This window comes from Papio anubis, chromosome 3 (genome assembly GCF_008728515.1).
Source record: "Papio anubis isolate 15944 chromosome 3, Panubis1.0, whole genome shotgun sequence".
NCBI lineage: Eukaryota > Metazoa > Chordata > Mammalia > Primates > Cercopithecidae > Papio > Papio anubis.
The window spans coordinates 136,071,468-136,092,678 of NC_044978.1; the positions used below are offsets into that span (position 1 = coordinate 136,071,468).

A 21,211-nucleotide genomic window follows, 5' to 3' on the forward strand; every position below is an offset into this window, starting at 1 on the left:
TATCTTTGTGTCTTCCCTCTTTGAAGGAAAGTTCTTTTGATATGATAATATCTGTTTTAAATGGCCACTCACCAGCCTACACAGAACATATTCATTATAAATTGCATTACCTCCACATCATGATAACTAAAACTCTAAACTCCTTGTAATTGTGTAAAAGATAATAAATAGCTATAAGTTTTCTGTCTCAAGAATTGTCAGTCTTTATGTTAATCTCTATATGTGTTTTTCCTAACACTCTGAAATCCATACTATATAGTCAACATTTTACAAGTGGTATAATAATATGTGCTAATTCCATACTATTAATCAGGTTGCTTATATTCATCCTCAGTCTAGCAATACAATTTGTGTCTCAGAAACAAAACAAAACAAAACAAAACAAAGTACCTGCTAATTATGTAAAATTGAAACTAGAAAATGTTAAGTAGATAAACTCCCTCAAAAAATGTTGATGATATCCTGGGCTAAGCAATTTTAGTATTCTTTGCCATAAGTTTTTATTACTATAAAACATATAAATCTAAAATAATAAAACCAGTGGTGAACAATTCAGCCTTCTGCTTTAACAAGTCATCAATAACGTTTCTTCTTTCTTAAAAATGATAGTTCTCCTATTGGTGTTTGTGTATAATTACTCTAAATGACTTAATATTACATGATTTAATAGTTTCATGTTTTATGATTTAATATTTTGAGTAGTTAGGAAGTTATAAATAGTAGTTAACCAACTAATATACCATCAAAGGGCTTTAAGTAGATATTGGCATTCTAAAGCTGACTGTCCAGATATAAATACTTGTCTAGCTTACTGTCTCTATTCCACTACATCTATTTTTGTTTTACGTCTTTACTTTCTCTACCTCCCTCTCATTTTTCTTTTTCTGTCATCAGTTCTTTCTCCTTCATTCTTCCCTATGGAGTCCTAAGGAAATGAAGTAGATGATTAAACTTGGATGCATTTACTGAGTAAATTGTTATATTTTTCATTATTTATTTTTAGAAATAGGTGAGTGGAAAGAAGTTGGTATTTTCTTTTATAGAGGACACAAAAAAGAGTTATCATTAGATGCCGTTTTCTGTAAATCATTGATTCTCTACAATCTCTATTAAGGAGTAAGTAATTAATATTCACTTTGCTATACCACCCCTTTTTGCATTTAAGTCCATTTTGATGCAAATTCTTTCAAACTCAACTAAATTTTAGCAAAGTATTTTTGTGCTCTCCAAAATTCTTACAGTTGTTTTTCCTGTGCTATATAGTTAAGAATCATATTTTTCCCATTGTATTCATCAAATTATTCTGCCTTTTGTGCAGATACTTTCCGGCTAGACTTAGGTAACAGTTGTCAAGAAGCACAGCATATAAAATTCATTTATATAAGGCTTGAGTTGCTGTTACAATTTCTTCTTTGTTTCATGACCTCCATGATTCCAAGTTTGCACCTCCCCTTTTTCTGTATCATTAAACATTACCTCTCCCTGTAAAAACTGTCTACAGTTACCGTCAGGAGGTACTCTAATAATTTCTAATACTAAAGGTTACTGCTTGGAGACATTGTTTCATAGGTAACAAAATATAAGCTAAGCTCCCATTGTTATGTGAAAAATATTCCTTTTTATTGTCCTCATCTTTTTTCCTCAAATGCACTACAAATTGCCTTTATATCATATCATTATAGAGCAGCTTCTTTGATGCAGTTGACAGAATGAAATAAAAATCTTTTATATCTACAGATAGCTTTTGCCTAAATTCAACTAAGGCAGTATTTCTTTATTAAATAATGCTTAAGATATTTTAATTAAAATAATTAATATAATATGCTTCTCTGTTTTGTGTAATTGCAACTCTATCACTTATTTCAGGAATCATAGTAAAATATTAAAATTATAGAACTATAGTTCCTTAATATAGAATACAGTATATTAAACCCTTTTTACGTATACTTCTTAAAGTATGCCTTTATTGTAATGCCATTCATGCATCCAGAAATTTTGCTTTTTAGAAATGATTTTACATTCATTACTAAAGCTTAATCTAGACATACTGGGAAACCCATGTAAATAGGATTTAAGTTTAATAATTGATTGGATAACTTCATTAGGTATATCCCTAAGGATCAAGGGCAAGAGGTATAAGGTAATTTTTAACAAATTATTCCTGTTTTTTCCAATTGATTTTTTTGTGTGTCAGGTAGTGTGTCAAATTTTCCAGTAGTATATGCATATAAATATCTAATATAAAGCTGAGGGTCTTGTTTTTTGCTTCTATGATAGACTCTATTATCTGTGAGACATCCTCATGGGCTACTATACAGATAAGGTAAATTTCACATTGAGTGTAATTTCTCTTCACTATCTGTAACTTTTTCTCATAACTGAGTTACAATTCGCCATAGTATGTGGTTATGCATACCCAGTTGAGTTGTCCTAGGATATCTCATACATTCTTCTAGAGTATCCTAAGTACTCAATTACTTATTCTAAAGCTCCTTTCAGAACTGAGTCTCTTCACTACAACCAACTGAACAGGTATATTGGAAAGTACTTGAAAATCCTCCTACAAAACTGGACAAATTGGATCTATTTCCGGTTTTGCTTGCTGATGTACAAATTGACAGTGGCAGATGCCTAGGGATTGATTGAGGTGGGAGTGTACCATGGCAGAAATAGATTGCTCATTTGCTTGATGGATAGACACAGAAAAGCAAGCAGTGTATGGAAGATTTCCCTAAAGGTGACTGTTGTTTATGGCTGTGGGTGTGAATGGAGGAATCAGTTTGTCTGGCTCAGTGACTTGGCTGCTGAATTGCAAGCAATAACTGCTATGCTGGGCAGAAGATTTAGAGATGCCATGTACCCTCTGCTTCTGTTCTTTTAACCAAGAAAGAATCCACTGAATCCAGAACAAAATACAAATTTACATTTCTGTAGTGACAATATGGCATAAATTAAGTCACCTGAAAAATGGAAAGTTTTCTATTAAGTGTGTAATAATAAATATCTTCGTACCATAATGATAGTTTCTTATTCTCCTATTAAGTTTGGCTTCACCTTAAAGGCTTTCAAGGCATTTCTCCATGAAAGTTCTGCCACAAATCTATGAGGATTACAAATAGCTCATCTTAAGGAATCAATGTTTCTCAGAAGGGCTACTTAATGGCCTAGAAATCATAGTAGTGGTATCACTTGACTCAGATATGATTGTTTACAAGATACTAGACTAATTTTAATATAGATCTGCTCTACCAGTTCCTAGTTACTCAGGAAACTGTGGTAATGTGTGCTTTATACTTCATGCAAGGAGTTGTCTATCAATCCATCTGTCTTTTAAAAATTTGGAACATTAGAAAAATAAATTATATCTCATCTTCTCATCAAATCCTAGCCAACTCTTTAATTAGCAGTTTTAGATCTCTTGAGATGAAAAGATTTTAAATACTTCATTAAATGTACAAAATAACTGATAAAATTTTACTATTTCAAATGTTATTTTTCCAAAAGTATTTCAGATTTTGTTGTTATTACATACCATTCCCTTTTTCCACTGGTGATTCAATTAATTCATTTCTACTACCATCCTCTAAAAACGAATAATCGCTTGATAGATGCCCTGAAGCAATTTGTGCACACCTTTTAATAGCATATATTTTATTGAATACATGGTCCCTGGATTTTATATTATTCAAATTATGTACACACATACCTTTTAGGCACTAAAATGCTGATAATTTATAGGTATAATTTTAAGTTAGATTTTATATATGACAACTCTATATGTGAAAGTGGGAAAAGCATTGAGTTAAAAAATTTACAGTTAACTTGTTCCAGTCAGACTAGTAATGGAAGTAAGGAATATTTCATTTATATATATCAAAAATGAGATAATTATATGTTTTATATTTTATTAAATAGTAGACTAATAAAATAGTATCCTATAAAAAGAGATAAAACACTATTCTTGAAAATGTGCTTTGTGAAGGTTTCAGATAAGCTCTTCTTTGCATGGCTATAGATATTAATAAAAATGTTTTTAGTATAAGAAAACTAATGTGTTTTACTTTAGGATTTATACATATTATGATATATGTATATTTATGATATGCATATATTCTTGTGTATATGTTTCCAAATAACTAGAAAATTAGCTAGGTGCATACCTATTGTCTAAACATTTTACTACTGAATTAAAAATCCTATTCTATGAGAATACATGATTTCACTTTGTGTTTTACTGCAAACTATTCTATAGAACTTCAAATTATGAAACTATAATCCAGTGCATGAAACCAATGTCATCTATATTGACAGAATTATATCAAGTGTAGAATTCAATTTAAATTAAGGTGAACTGTAAACTGCTGAGTGGTGAGGAAGATGCCTGTGATATCATTGTATTCCTCAAAATGTGCTATACATAATAAGCACATAATACATATTTTATGAACATATTGAATTTGGGATGATATTATGCACCTTTTCTTCTACAATAAACCATGTGATAGTAAATCTAAAGGGAAAAGTTAAAACAATTCACCAAATATGCCATGAAAATAAACTATGTTTGAATAAGACACTTCAAGTAGCATATATGCCATTGGTATAAATATCTAACACAGTTTGGCTCTGTGTCACCACCCAAATCCCAGCTGGAATTCTAATCCTCATGTGTCAGAGGAGGGGTATGGTGGGAGATTTATTTACAATATCTGTGTAATATTAAATATATATTTATATTTTATTTTTTTGATTTGATTTATTTAAATTTTATTTAATGTTATATATCTCATGTGTATATTTATAATTATGGGAATGGATTTTTCCTTTGTTTTTCTTAGGATGGTGAGTCAGTTCTCATGACAGCTGATGGTTTTAAAGTGTGGCACCTCACCTCTCACTCTCTTTCTCCTGCCCCCATGTAAGATGTGCCTTGCTTCCCCTTTGCCTTCTGCCATGATTGTAAGTTTCCTGAAGCCTCTCCAGTCATGTGGAACTGTAAGTCAATTAAACCTCTTTCCCTTATAAATTACCCAGTCTAAGGTAGTCTTTTATAAAAATGTGAAAATAGACTAACACCGAAAATTGGTACTGGAATCTGGGGGCACGGCTACGAAGATACCTGAAAATGAGGAAGTGACTTTGAAACTGGGTAACAGGCAGAGGTTGGAACAGTTTGGAGGGTTCAGAAGAAGACAGGAAGATGTGAGAAAGTTTAGAACTTCCTAGAGACTTGTTGAATGATTTTGACCAAAATGCTCATAGTGATATAGAATGAGGTCCAGGCCGGGGTGGTCTCAGATGGAGATGAGGAACTTATTGGGAACTAGAGCAAAGGTCACTCTTGCTATGCTTTAGCAAAGAGACTGGCAGCATTGTGCCCCTGCTCTAGAGATGTGTGGAACTTTGAATTTGAGAAAGTTGATTTAGGGTATCTGGCAGAAGAAGTTTCTAAGCCACAAAAGGTTCAAGATGCGACCTGGCTTTTTCCTAAAGTATACAGTCATATGCTTTCATAAGTATGCCAACTCAAAAAGACATGGTCTGAAATTAGAATGTATGTTTAAAAGGGAAGTGGAGCATAAAAGTTTATAAAAATTTACAGCCTGACCATGTGGAAGAAAAGGAAAATTGATTTTCTTCCTTTTATAATATTTAATTTAATCTAATTTTAAGTTCTGGGATACATGTGCAGGACATGCAGGTTTGTTATACAGGTAAATGTGTGCCATGGTGGTTTGCTGCATCTATCAATCCATCACCTAGGTATTAAGCCTCATGTGCATTAGTAATTTTCCTGATGCTCTCCCACCCTCCACCCACCAACAGGCCCCAGTGTGTGTTGTTTCCCTCCTTGTGTCCATGTGTTCTCATTGTTCAGTTCCCAATTATAAGTGAGAACATGTGGTGTTTGGTTTCCTCTTCCTGTGTTAGTTTGCTGAGGATGATGGCTTCCAGCTCCATCTATGTTGCTGCAAAGGACATGATCTCATTCCAATTTTTTGGCTGCATACTATTCCATGGTTTTTACGTACCACATTTTCTTTATCCAGTGTATCACTGATGTGCATTTGGGTTGATTCCGTGTCTTTGCTATTGTGACTAGTGCTGCAATGAACATATGCATGCATGTGATTTTATGCTAGAATGGTTTATATAACATTGGGTATATACCCAGTAATGGGATTGCTGGGTCAAATGGTATTTCTGGTTCTAGGTCTTCGAGGAATCACCACACTGTCTTCCATAGTGTTTGAACTAATTTACATTCCCACCAACAGTGTAAAAGCATTCCTGTTTCTCCAAAGTCTCACCAGTGTCTGTTGTTTCTTGACTTTTTAATAATCACCATTCTGACTGGCGTGAGATGGTATCTCGTTGTGGTTTTGATCTGCAATACTTTAATGATCAGTGATGTTGAGTTTTTATTCACGTTTTTTGGCCATATACAAGTTTTCTTTTGAGAAGCTTCTGTTCATATCATTTACCCACTTTTTCATGGGGTTGTTTGTATTTTTCTTGTAAGTTTGTTTAGGTCCCTTGTAGATTCTGGATATTAGACCTTTTTCAGATGGATAGACTGCAAAAATTTTCTCCCATTCTGCAGGTTGTCTGTTCACTCTGACGATAGTTTCTTTTGCTGTGCAGAAACTCTCTAGTTTGATTAGATCCCATTTGTCAGTTTTTGCTTTTGTTGCAATTGCTTTTGATGTTTTGGTCATAAAAATCTTTACCCGTGCCTAAGTCCTGAATGGTATTGCCTAAATTTTCTTCTAGATTTTTTATAGTTTGGGGTTTCACAGTTAAGTATTTAATCCATTTTGAGTTAATTTTTGTATAGGTGTAAGAAAGGGGCCCAGTTTCAATTTTCTCATATGACTAGCCAGTTTTCTCAGCATCATTTACTATATAGGTAATCCTTTCCCCATTGCTTGTTTTTGTCAGGTTTGTTGAAGATCAGATGGTCATAGATGTGTGGTCTTGTGGTCTTATATCTGAGTTCTCTATTCTGTTCCATTGGTCTATGTGTGTGTTTTTATACCAGTGCTATGCTGTTTTGGTTACTGTAGCCTTGTAGTATAGTTTGAAGTCAAGTATCACGATGCCACCAGTTTGTTGTTTTTGCTTAGGATTATGTTGGCTACACGGGCTCTTTTTTGGTTCCATAGGAATTTTGAAGTAGTTTATTCTAATTCTGTGAAGAATGTTAATGGTAGTTTAATGAGAATAGATTGGATCCATAAATTACTTTGGACAGTATGGCTATTTTCATGATATGTATTCTTCCCATCCATGAGTGTGGAATGGTTTTTCATCTGTGTCCTCTCTTACTTCCTTGAGCAGTGGTTTGTAGCTCTCCTTAAAGAGGTCCTTCACTTTCCTTGTTAACTGTATTCCTAGGTATTTTATTCTCTCTGTAGCAATCGTGAATGTGAGTTCATTCTTACTTTGTCTCTCCGCTTGTCTATTGCTGGTGTACAGGTATGCTTGTGGTTTTTGCCCATCGATTTTGTATCCTGTGACATTGCTAAAGTTGCTTATCAGCTTAAGGACTTTATGGGCTCAGACGATGGGGTTTTCTAGATATAGGATCATGTCATCTGTAAACAGAGACAATTTGGCTTCCTCTCTTCCTATTTGAATATGCGTTACTTCTTTCTCTCGCCTAACTGGCCTGACCAGAACTTCCAATCTTATGTTGAATAGGAGTGGTGAGAGAGGGCATCCTTGTCTTGTGCTGACTTTCAAGGGGAATGCTTCCAGCTTTTGCCCATTTAGTATGATACTGGATGTGGGTGTGTCATAAATGGTCGATTATTTTGAGGTATGTTCTATCAATACTTAGTTTGTTAAGAGTTTTTAATATGAAGGGATGTTGAATTTTATCAAAGGCCTTTTCCACATCTCTTGAGATAATTATGTGCTCTCTGTCTTTAGTTCTGTTTATGCGATGAATTACATTTATTGATTTGCATATGTTGAACCAGCTTTGCATCCCAGGGATGAAGTCAGCTTGTTCGTGGTGCATAAGCTTTTTGATGTGCTGCTGGATTCAGTTTGCCAGTAATTTACTGAGGATTTTTACATCAACGTTCATCAGAGATATTGGTTGGAAGTTTTCTTTTTCTGTTGTATCTCTGCCAGGTTTTGGTAACAGGATGATGCTGGTCTCATAAAATGAGTTAGAGATTAGAACTATTCCTGTTTTTCAATTGTTTGGAAGAGTTTTAGAAGAAATGGCACCAGCTCCTTCTTGTACCTTTGGTTGAATTCAGCTGTAAATTCATCTGGTCCTGAGATTTTTTTGGTTGATAGACTATTTATTACGACCTCAATTTGAGAACTTGTTATTGGTCTATTCAGAGATTCAACTTCTTTCTAGTTTAGTCTTGGGAGGGTGAATGTGTCCAGAAATTTATCCATTTCTTCTAGGTTTTCTGGTTTGTTTGCATGAGGTGTTTATAATATTCTCTGATGGCTGTTTGTATTTCTGTGGGGTCAGTGGTGACATTCCCTTTATCATTTTTATTGTGTGTATTTGATTCTTCTTTCTTTTGTTCTTTATTAGTAAAGCTAGCAGTCTATCAATTTTGTTGATCTTTTCAAAAAACCAGCTCCTGGATTCATTGTTTTTGGTTTTGTTTTCTTATTGTTTTTGTGTTTGCACCATGAAAAACGGATTTTCTAGGGAGAAAATAAAGCTACCTGCTGAAGAAATTTGAGTAAGAAAAGCTGAATGTAAATAGTCAAGACAATGGGGAAAATTTCTCCAGAGCATTTCAGAGATCTTCACGGCAACTCCTCCCATCATAGTCCTGGAAGCCTAGTAGGAAAAAATGGTTTCGTGGGCTAGGCCCCACTGCTCTATGCAGCCTTGAGACATGGTACCCTGCATCCCAGGTGCTCCAGCTCCAGCCACCACTAAAAGGGTCCCAAGTACAGTTTGGGTCATTGCTTTGGAGGGTGTAAGCCCTAAGCCTTGGCAGCTTCCACAAGGTGTTCGGCCTGCAGGTTGCCAGAAGACAAGAGTTAAGCTTTGGGAGCCTCTGCCTAGATTTCAGAGGATATATGGAAGTGTCTGGATGCAGAAGTCTACTGCAGAAGCAGAACCCTCATGGTGAACCTCTACTAGGGCAATGCAGAGGGGAAATGTGGTGTTGGAACCCTCAGAGTTCCCAACTGGGCACTGCCTAGTGGAGTTGTGAGAAGAGGACCATTGTCCCCCAGATTCCAGAATGGTAAACCCACTCACAGCTTGCACTGTGTGCCTAGAAAAGCTGCAGGTGCTGAATGTCAACCTGTGAAAGCAGCTGAGGGGGCTGTACCCTGCAGAGAGACATAAGTGGAGCTGCCTAAGGCTTTGCAAGGTCACATTTTGTGTCAGCATGCCTTGAATGTGAGACATGGAGTCAAAGGAGATTATTTCTAGACTTTAGGATTTTATAACTGCCCCACTGGGGTTTGGACTTGCATGGGGCCTGTGGACCCTTTGTTTTGATCAATTTCTCCCATTTAGAATGGGAACATTTCCCCAATACCTGCGATCCCATTGTATCTTAGAAGTAACTAACTTTTTTTTTTTTTTTTTTTTTAACAGGCTCATAGATGGAAGGGACTTACCTTGTCTCAGATGAGACTTTGGACTTGGACTTTCAAATTAATGCTGAAATGAGTTAAGACTTTGGGGTACTGTTGGAAGGAATGATTGGTTTTGAAATGTGAAAAGGACAGGAGATTTTGGAGGCGCCAAGGGTGGAATAATATGGGTTGTCTCTGTGTCCCCACCCAAATCTCATCTCTAATTGTAATCTCCACATGTCAGGGGATGGACTTGGTGGGAGATCACTGAATCATGAGAGCAGATTTCTCCCTTGCTATTCTCATGATAGTGAGTGAGCTCTCATGAGAGCTGATGGTTGTAAAATGTGTCACTTACCCCCTCACTCTCTCTCTCTCCTGCCACTATATAAGATGTGCCTTGCTTCCCCTTCACCTCTGCCATGATTACAAGTTTTCTCAAACCTTTCCAGCCATGCAGAACTGTGAGTCAGTTAAATCTCTTTCCTTTATAAATTAATCATTCTCAGGTAATTCTTTATAGCAGTGTGAAAACAGACAAATACAATATCTGATACAGGAAATAGAAGCGGAGCTTTCTACTGCAATCCCTTTTCCTAAAGCAGGAAGTCAGTCCATTCAGCTTGAGGAGTCAAGTCTGTCAGTTACTTAGCTATAGTTCCAAATGTATATTTTCTACTTCTTTTGATCTTGTTGTATTATTGTATAACATTAATATGAGTTGATTAATTATTTTAAAAAGGAGACATTCTCAAGGAAGTAAAAGATCTTCCCAAACATACCTGTGTAAGATTTCTGATACATAACTGTAAAGCGAGTGATGTCCACCTGAATTATTTTTCAAATGCACATAGAGAGACAGAGAATAAATCAGACTGAATCTTTTCAATTAAATCTTTTAGCCACAGCAGAACTCAGGTCTATGAGTGATAGAAGGCCAATTCCAATTAGTACCTAAAGCAGATTTTTCCAAAATCTCTTCAGCAACCTTGCTTGTAAAGGAGAGTCATTTAGGGGAAATAATTTACCATATTTTCACCATTAAGCGAAAGAAAGAAAGTATCCAGTGTCTGGGCCAAATGTTTTCTTTGAGAGTGTTGGTAACTTGCCACTCCATAAGGTAGAAAAAGTTGTCTCTGCCAAGAAATGATCACAGCATTATGTTACAAACCATTCATTGGAAAGAGGCTAGAATCAATGAAGGTTTGGCCTTAGGGCTAAGGCTTATTCTCATCCTTCATAGTAATATAACTCAACTGTGCAGAACCACTTTTTATTTAGCTCTATGACATTAAACATACATCTTGGACAACTTTCATCTTTAGACATGGTAAGAAGGGGTAGTCAAATAAACGTTTAGACTGACTAATGCGTTTGACAGACTCGGAGACTTCATAGTCAGCAGGGAAGTTACTCGGCCAAAAATCAAATGAATCAAAGAACTTGCCAAGGAACCAGCTAGCAGGGAGGGGGTTTGTGGGTAGCCGCCCTAGAGCCCAAGTTTGCTCCTAGAAAATCTGTTCAAGAGCTTGGCATCTGGGTGTTAGCTTGCCAGCTGCCAAGTGTGTGGCCACAGCTGTTAGTTTGGAGGGAGAAGTTGAAAGTACACAAGGGCAAAAGGAAAGAGTGGCCAAGAACACAAGAGACAACAAAGCTAAACAGATCTTAAATGCAAAGAGGTTTTTTTCTTGCTGTCTTAACATTTGACAACTTCTGAGAAGAGGTGGTCAGGCTTTTTCAAGTTTTTATAATGTACCATAGAAAAAAAAGCACACAATTGAAACAAATTCTCCAATACTCTTTGAAAATAACACCTGTGGTATTTTAGCAAATCCAAAACTGTGTAGCAGGCAAAGATAGTTTGGCTGCTCTTTCTCTTTTTCTATAATCACAAAGGCTCTGGCTAGTGTAATGTAAACCTATAGCAGTTCAATGATCCTTTCCAGTGCTATGCTTATACCTTTCCTCTGAGGTTAAGCCCTAGAAGATAAACATTTTTCATTATGTCATTCATACAATCAAAATCAATCCTTCAGAAGCTTCATTTTTACATATCTATTTTCTGTTCCAGAATTGTTACACAATAAGCACATTGTTATTATTGTTAAGGGGCTTATATTAACAAAGGCATCTGCCTATTTCTGGGTCTGTCAATATCGTTGAGTTTTGAAGGAAAATATAACAAAGTTTAGATTACTAAATCCAAGTAGCCCCCTCTGTAATGTTTAAGGTAATAAAGATCAGAATCAGTCTCCCTTTGGAAACCCTTAATGACGTGTAGGAGCTTAAAATGTGTAGCAGATTTATCAGATTCTACTGCCAGACTTTGCTTCATTAGGTACCATGTCATTGGAAAATAATCTGCATATCTTGGAGATGTTCACACTTTGGGCTCTCCTCTTAAAATGTGGTGAAGGTGACTACTCATCTGAAAAGTTTAGAAAAATCTAAGTTCACATGAGAAATATAAGATCCAAAGGTAGATAATCCTGTCTAGCTTAATCAAGGACTGCCCACTTTGGCCATTCAGATACACCACGATCAAAAACTTTCCCATAATGCCTTAGGAGACAACACACTGTCTTCTTTATAATGGTCTTTGTGAATATTTAAGCTAATATTTAAGAGCAATGTTTATTTTTAATAAAATAACATTTAGTTATTATTTGCTACTTTAGGCCCATCATTTTTCAACTTGCTAAATAATTTTTTCCAGACGGACGTCTGTACTTTTAGTTATTTTAAAAAACAAATTTACCTCTGAGAATAAGGAAAAATTAAATGAATAGAGTATTTGGGGAAGTTCAGATAGTCTAGAGAGTGAGGTAAGGGTACAAGTATCACAGGAAGATTAAAATAGTTTTGGTCTTCATCTGCTTAAGTAAAAAATAACAACAATAATTTACTCTGTACCTAGAATGCACAAAGCACTAGGGTTATCAAAATGAATAAGGCACTTCCTTTCCTTGATGTAATAAGTATTATGTTTGCAAAAATTATAATAAGACAGACTTATATAGACACATGCAAAGTTTTTTTTTTTTTTTTCAGAATCTCACTCTGTTGCCCAGTTGGAGTACAGTGGTGCAATCTTGGCTCGCTGCAACCTCTGCCTCCAGGGTTCATGCTATTCTTGTGCCTCAGTCTCCCAACTAGCTGGGATTACAGGCGTGCACCACCACACCTGGCTAATTTTTCTGTTTTAGTAGAGATAAGGTTTCACCATGTTGTCCAGGCTGGTCTGGCATTCCTGTCCTCAAGCCATCCACCCACCTCAGCCTCCCAAAGTGCTGGGATTACAGGTGTGAACCACCATGCAGGCATGAGTTACCACACCTGGCCACACAAAGCATGTTTAAGTGAGGTTCTCATTTGAGGCTTAGAGTTATCCAGCAATCTGGATACTAATTCCATTTAGCCTGACATCAAATTTCATGAATCAATTTTATTGATGAAAATGAATTGTACTTTCAAATCAGCTTTAATACAGTAATACCATACATATCATACATCTTATGCCCATAAAGTGATTTCATGGTGATAATTTAGGTGTGTTCTTCTCAATTTGTTTGTAGCCCTGCATCAAAAATGATTTCTTTTCATGCCATATTAATGTTCAGATCCCAATTTACTCAGCATTTTGAATGCAACAATATTTTAAGAAAAACATTGTGTGGTATTCTCGACCCTCACTCTCCTGCCCCCACCTCTACTTTTAAACTATGCATTAGCCCATTAAGTGTTAAAAATATTTATTTGTCAAAGGGGAGATTAGGAGTTGTTAAAGAATGAAGGCATAGAGAAAGATGAGGTAATGGTTCACTTCTGGAATATGAAAACAGAAATTTGAAATAAGAAAATAGATTATTATCTTGACAAAGGAATGCCTAACAAAATTCTTTTTCTTTTTTTCAGTTTGCCAAGGTCCAAGTGTAAAAGATAAGTTGTACTGAATTCTTCTATTAAAAACAACCCATTTTACTTCTAATAGCAAATTAAGGAAACACACTGCTCAATGCTAGAGGCAGACAGCAAATATTATATAAACAGTGATAATTACAAATATCTAACAGTGGTTACAGCACAGCCTCTGCTTATTCACAGTAGACACTGGCTATTCCAGGCAACCCTGGGCTGTACTTGCTAAGTCAGAATTAACTCTTTTGTTTCTGGATGACAAGTAAATGCAATGGGTGTCAAAGAGAGGACTGGATGTTTGGGTGGCTTACACGCTTTGGGAATATCACAGAAATGGCTATTTGTCAAACTGTATGGAAGTATTTTAATATTTTATCAATTGGTTGATCATACTGTTGTGTGCCATTTGAAGGGAAGAAATAAGTAATACATATTAAATAAATGAATTAGATAATCTATTGCTTTGACAAAAATAAAGCATAGAAATGGCATAAGAGAGACTAATCATGAGCTTTAGATTTGAGTCTCTAAATTGGTGACATTTAAATTGAAATCTGGATGACAAGAAGGAAAGAGCACTGCAAAACTGTTGGGAAGAACACTTTAGGGGATGCGGCCAGCAGGTATACTATGAAACATTTTTGTTAATTTAAAAATTAAAATGAAAACCAGCATTAGAGCAGATATAGTCATAAGTTCCTTACCATTTAGCAATTAATATGAAAATAATATATAATGACAATGCTGGGGTAAAAGAAATGGAAAAAAGAACTGAAGCAGAAGGAGAGTTGTCAACATGGGAAAGCTTAGGGAATCATGGTTATAAGTATAACATACTATAGAAAGTTGAAGTCAATCTAACTTCTCAATGAGAGGTCATTAATTAAAATTTTTAAATTATATATATATAATTTAAAATTTTTAAAAAGGCCTTTGTTAGAAGAATTGTATGTGAATCAGATGCCTGATTTCCAAGGTGCCAAGTATGAGCCTTTTGATTCATGAGTGTGTTTAAGTATGAGGTCGTTAATGTAATTGCAACCCCTTGGTTCATAGTCTCTTGAATTCATGCTCTTAAAAATGAATCTCCCATGGGGGGTGCCCAAGATGGCTGAATAGGAACAACTCCAGCCTCCAGCTTCCAGCGTGAGCGACACAGAATATGGGTGATTTCTGCATTTTCAACTGAGGAATGCAGCTCATTGCCAGTAATGTAACAAAGCTGGATGGAGAATGACTTTGATGAGTTGAGAGAAGAAGGCTTCAGTCAATCAAACTTCTCAGAGCTAAAGTGGGAACTACATACCCAGGGTAAAGAAACTAAAAACCTTGAAAAAAGAATGGAAGAATGGATAACTAGAATAATCAATGCAGAGAAGACCATAAATGAACTGATAGAGATGAAAACCATGACACAAGAACTACATGAAAAATGCACAAGCTTCAGTAACTGACTCGATAAACTGGAAGAAAGAGTATCAGTGATTGAGATCAAATGAATGAAATGAAGCAAGAAGAGAAATGTAGGGAAAAAAGAGTAAAAAGAAATGAACAAAGCCTCCAAGAAATATGGGATTATGTGAAAAGACCAAATCTACGTCTGATTGGTGTGCCTGAAAGTGATGGGGAAAATGGAAAAGAGTTGGAAAACACTCTGCAGGATATCATCCAGGAGAATTTCCTCAACCTAGTAAGGCAGACCAACATTCAAATTCAGTAAATACAGAGAACACCACAAAGATATTCCTTGAGAAGAGCAACTCCAAGACACATAATTGTCAGATTCACCAAAGTTGAAAGGAAGGAAAAAATGTTAAGGGCAGCCAGAGAGAAAGGTCGGGTTACACACAAAGGGCAGCCCATCTGCTGACTAACAGCAGATCTCTCGGCAGAAACTCTACAAGCTAGAAGAGAGTGGGGCCAATGTTCAACATTCTTAAAGAAAAGAATTTTAAACACAGAATTTCATATCCAGCCAAACTAAGTTTCATAAGTGAAGGAGAAATAAAACCCTTTACAGACAAGCAAATGCTTAGAGATTTTGTCACCACCAGGCCTGCCCTACAAGAGATCCTGAAGGAAACACTAAACATGGAAAGGAACAACAGGTACCAGCCATTGCAAAAACATGCCAAAATGTAAAGACCATTTAGGCTAGGAAGAAACTGCATCAACTAGTGAGCAAAATAAACAGCTAATATCATAAGGACAGGACCAAGTTCACACATAACAATATTAACCTTATATGTAAGCAGACTAAATGGTCCAATTAAAAGACACAGACTGTAAACTGGATAAAGAGTCAAGACCCATCAGTTTGCTGTATTCAGGAGACCCATCTCACATGCAGAGACACACATAGGCTCAAAATAAAGGGATGGGGAAGATCTACCAAGCAAATGGAAAACAAAAAAAAGCAGGGGTTGCAATCCTAGTCTCTGATAAAACAGACTTTAAACCATCAAAGATCAAAAGAGATAAAGAAGGTCATTACATAATGGTAAAGGGATCAATTCATCAGGAAGAGCTAACTATCCTAAATATATATGCACCCAATACAGGAGCACCCAGATTCATAAAGCAAGTCCTTAGAGACCTAAAAAGAGACTTAGATTCTCATAAAATAGTAATGGGAGAATTTAATACCCAACTGTCAACATTAAACAGATCAACGAGACAGAAAGTTAACAAGGATATCCAGGAATTGAACTCAACTCTGCTCCAAGCGGACCTAATAGACATCTACAGAACTCTCCACCCTAAATGAACAGAATATATATTCTTCTCAACACCACATTGCACTTATTCCAAAATTGGCCACATAGGTGGAAGTAAAGCACTCTTCAGCAAATGTGAAAGAACAGAAATCACAACAAACTGTCTCTCAGACCGCAGTGCAATCAAACTAGAACTCAGGACTAAGAAACTCAATCAAAACCGCTTAACTACATGGAAACTGAACAACCTGTTCCTGAATGACTACTGGGTACCTAACAAAATGAAGGCAGAAATAAAGATGTTCTTTGAAACCACTGAGAACAAGGATACGACATACCAGAATCTCTGGGACACATTTAAAGCAGTGTGTAGAGGGAAATTTTTAGCACTGAATGCCCACAAGAGAAAGGAGGAAAGATTTAAAATTGACACCCTAACATCACAATTAAAATAACTAGAGAAGCAAGAGGAAACACATTTAAAAGCTAGCAGAATGCAAGAAATAACTAAGATCAGAGCAGAACTGAAGGAGATAGAGACACAAAAAAACCCTCCAAAAAATCAATGAATCCAGGAGTTGGTTTTTTGAAAAGATCAGCAAAATTGATAGACTGCTAGGAAGACTAATAAAGAAGAAAAGTGAGAAAAATCAAATAGATGCAATAAAAAATGATAAAGTGGATATCACCACTGACCCGAAAGAAATACAAACTACCATCAGAGAATACTATAAACACCTCTATGCAAATAAACTAGAAAACCTAGAAGATATGGATAATTTCCTGGACACTTACACTCTCCCAAGACGAAAACAGAAAGAAGTTGAATCCCTGAATAGACCAATAGCAGGCTCTGAAATTGAGGCAATAATTAATAAACTACCAACCAAAAAAAGTTCAGGACCAGATGGATTCACAGCCGAATTCTATCAGAGGTACAATGAGGAACTGGTACCATTCCTTCTGAAACTATTTCAATCAATAGAAAAAGAGGGAATCCTCCCTAACTCATTTTACGAGGCCAACATCATCCTGATACCAAAGCGTGGCAGAGAACAACAAAAAAAACATAATTTTAGACCAATATCCCTGATGAACATCGATGCAAAAATCCTCAATAAAATACTGGCAAACCGAATCCAGTAGCACATCAAAAAGCTTATCCACCATGATCAAGGTGGCTTCATCCCTGGGATGCAAGGCTGGTTCAACATACGCAAATCAATAAACATAATTCAGCATATAAACAGAACCAAAGACAAAAATCACATGATTATCTCAATAGATGCAGAAAAGGCCTTTGACAAAATTCAACAGCCCTTCATGCTAAAAACTCTCAATAAATTCGGTATTGATGGAACATATCTCAAAATAATAAGAGCTATTTATGACAAACCCACAGCCAATATCATACTGAATGGGCAAAAACTGGAAGCATTCCCTTGGAAAATTGGCACAAGACAGGAATGCCCTCTCTCACCACTCTGATTCAACATAATGTTGGAAGTTCTGGCTAGGGCAATCAGGCAAGAGAAAGAAATCAAGGGTATTCAGTTAGGAAAAGAAGAAGTCAAATTGTCCGTGTTTGCAGATGACATGATTGTATATTTAGAAAACCCCATCATCTCAGCCCAAAATCTCCTTAAGCTGATAAGCAACTTCAGCAAAGTCTCAGGATACAAAATCAATGTGCAAAAATCACAAGCATTCTTATACACCAGTAGCAGACAAACAGAGAGCCAAATCGTGAATGAACTCCCATTCACAATAGCTTCAAAGAGAATAAAATACCTAGGAATCCAACTTACAAGGGATGTAAAGGACCTATTCAAGGAGAACTGCAAACCACTGCTCAGTGAAATAAAGGAGGACACAAACAAATGTAAGAACATTCAATGCTCATGGATAAGAAGAATCAATATCAGGAAAACGGCCACTCTGCCCAAGGTAATTTATAGATTCAGTGCCATACCCATTATGCTACCAATGACTTTCTTCACAGAATTGGGAAAAACTGCTTTAAAGTTCATATGGAACCAAAAAAGACCCCACGTTGCCAAGACAATCCTAAGTCAAAAGAACAAAGCTGGAGGCAACATGCTACCTGATATCAAACTATACCACACGGCTACAGTAATTAAAACAATATGGTACTGGTACCAAAACAGAGATATAGACCATTGGAACAGAACAGAGCCCTCAGATATAATACCACACATCTACAGGCATCTGATCTTTGACAAACCTGACAAAAACAAGAAATGGGGAAAGGATTCACTATTTAATAAATGGTGCTGGGAAAATTGGCTAGCCATAAGTAGAAAGCGGAAACTGGATTGTTTCCTTACTCCTTATACAAAAATTGATTCATGATGGATTAGAGACTTAAATGTTAGACCAAAAATCGTAAAAACCCTAGAAGAAAACCTAGGTAATATCATTCAGGACAGAGGCATAGGTAAGGATTTCATGTGTAAAATACCAAAAGCAACAGCAACAAAAGCCAAAACTGACAAATGGGATCTAATTAAACTAAAGAGCTTCTGCACAGCAAAAGAAACTACCATCAGAGTGAACAGGCAACCTACAGAATGGGAGAACATTTTTGCAATCTACTCATCAGACAAAGGGCTAAAATCCAGAACCTACAAAGAACTCAAACAAATTTACAAGAAAAAAACAAGTAACCCCATCAAAAAGTGGGTAAAGGATATGAACAGGCATTTCTCAAAAGAAGACGTTCACACAGCCAACAGACACATGAAAAAATGCTCATCAGCAGTCACTATCAGAGAAATGCAAATCAAAACCACAGTGAGATACCATCTCACACCAGTTAGAATGGCAATCATTAAAAAATCTGGAAAGAACAGGTGCTGGAGAGGATGTGGAGAAATAGGAACACTTTTACACTGTTGGTGGGACTGTAAACTAGTTCAACCATTGTGGAAAACAGTGTGGCGATTCCTCAAGGATCTAGAACTAGAAATATCATTTGATCCAGCCATCCCATTACTGGGTACCCAAAAGATTATAAACCATGATGCTATGAAAACACATGCACATATGTGTTTACTGGAGCACTATTCACAATAGCAAAGACTTGGAATCAACCCAAATGTCCATCAGTGACAAACTGGATTAAGAAAATGTGGCACCACCAGGGATCACTTTGTACCATGAAAGCACATAACCTTTTAATGTGCAATGGCCAACAAGTGATTGGTGAGCGCTACCTGAAGTTTTGGATGTGACTGACAGAGTTTATGATGAATGGTTATTACTGAAGGGGGCCACTCATTTATTTGTGGGTACAGGTAAGAAAACTGGAACTTGGAGCCCGGGAGGCTATGAAACACTCACCACTGAGGGATAAGGATTCCAAGTGGGATGGACTGATCACATAATGGGCTTATTGGTGTTGGGTTGCCCGCCAGTCTTGGGGGGAATGTCCTTGCAATGAGCTGCACTGTGGAAGTGTTGCAGACTCATGGTGTTTCCCTCTTTCTGGGATCAAAAAATTCAATGTAAAAATGGGATCCTCAACTGGGGTTGATCTAAGTGTTTTGTTTTTCACCTATGCGTACTTGTCACATATTTAAATACTAAGGCCTTAAAAACTGCATGCTTTCTTTGTCCTGTACATTAAGGGACTCCATCTGGAAGTCAGTAATAGAATCAAGAAACAATTTGAAAAGACTGCCTATGTAACTAGATTGGTCTCCAAAATATGACTTATTGGCATTAAGCTGGCTATTTTAAATTTTTTGTAAAATAAATTTCCATCTACAAAGGAAATCTCCATTTATAATGACATCTTCCTCTCTGTATCTAAGCCACTAGAAATTTTTGAGATGGGGGAAACATTGGCTTGAAGTTTATGTAACAAACCTTATCTTTGTTAAAGATACTTTTACTGTCAATGCTGTCTTTAGTGAACCTTTATCTATTCTTTTCTTTGTTTCAGCAACTATGGTGTTTAAATGTAAGTACTATGTCTTTGGGATGTAAATTTTTACTTAAGAGTCATGTTTTTGGAAGTACAAATTTAGAGTTGCCTAACTAACTAACAATTATTTAGAGCAATGGAACAGGTGAGGAAGAGAGTGATAGAATAAAGTGGGGAAATAAACTATTTGAAGAAGAATGTTACAACACTGTAAAATTTGCTTCTGTCTGTATGTTTATATATGTGATATTTTACTACCTATATATAGTAAATAAATTCAATCAGTAGACAGGCAAAAAAAAAAAAAAAGAAAAAAAGAAAATGTGGCACATATACACCATGGAATACTATGCAGCCATAAAAAAGGATGAGTTTATGTCCTTTGTAGGGACATGGATGCAGCTGGAAACCTTCATTCTCAACAAACTATCACAAGAACAGAAAACTAAACACCACATGTTCTCACTCATAGGTAGGAATTGAATAATGAGATCACTTGGACACAGGAAGGGGAACATCACACATCAGGGCCTATTGTGGGGGGGGGGGGAGGGATAGCATTAGGAGATATACCTAATGTAAATGACGAGTTAATGGGTGCATCACACCAACATGGCACACGTATACATATGTAACAAACCTGCACTTTGTGCACATGTACCCTAGAACTTAAAGTATTAAAAAAAAAAAAATGAATCCTCTAACAACGAACCTGGGCTTGGCCATGCAGTTTACTTTGGCCAAGCAAATGCAATGCAACAAAGACTGTAAACGTTTTTGCATACTGGGACTTTCTTTTGCTGCTTTAATTCCGAGATCATCATGTGAACAAGTCCAGCTAGTGTGCTAAGAATAAGGGGCCGCTTGGAGCAAAGAAGCTCTCTGAGACAACCAGATTAAGCAGACAGCCTACCACAGGTTTTTCTGAGCCAGCCACGAGGGGAGAGAGAGAGAGAGAGAGAGAGAGAGAGAGTCTCCCTCTATAACCCAGGCTGGGATGCGTTGGTGAGATCTCGGCTCACTGTAACCTCTCTCTGCCTCTCTGGTTCAA

At 36.4% G+C, this 21,211-nt stretch overlaps 1 pseudogene; it reads right to left on the bottom strand.

Moving 5' to 3' along the window:
• The window catches only part of LOC116274199, a 103,947-nt pseudogene that overhangs the window by 25,147 nt on the left and 57,589 nt on the right, over positions 1 to 21,211 (bottom strand).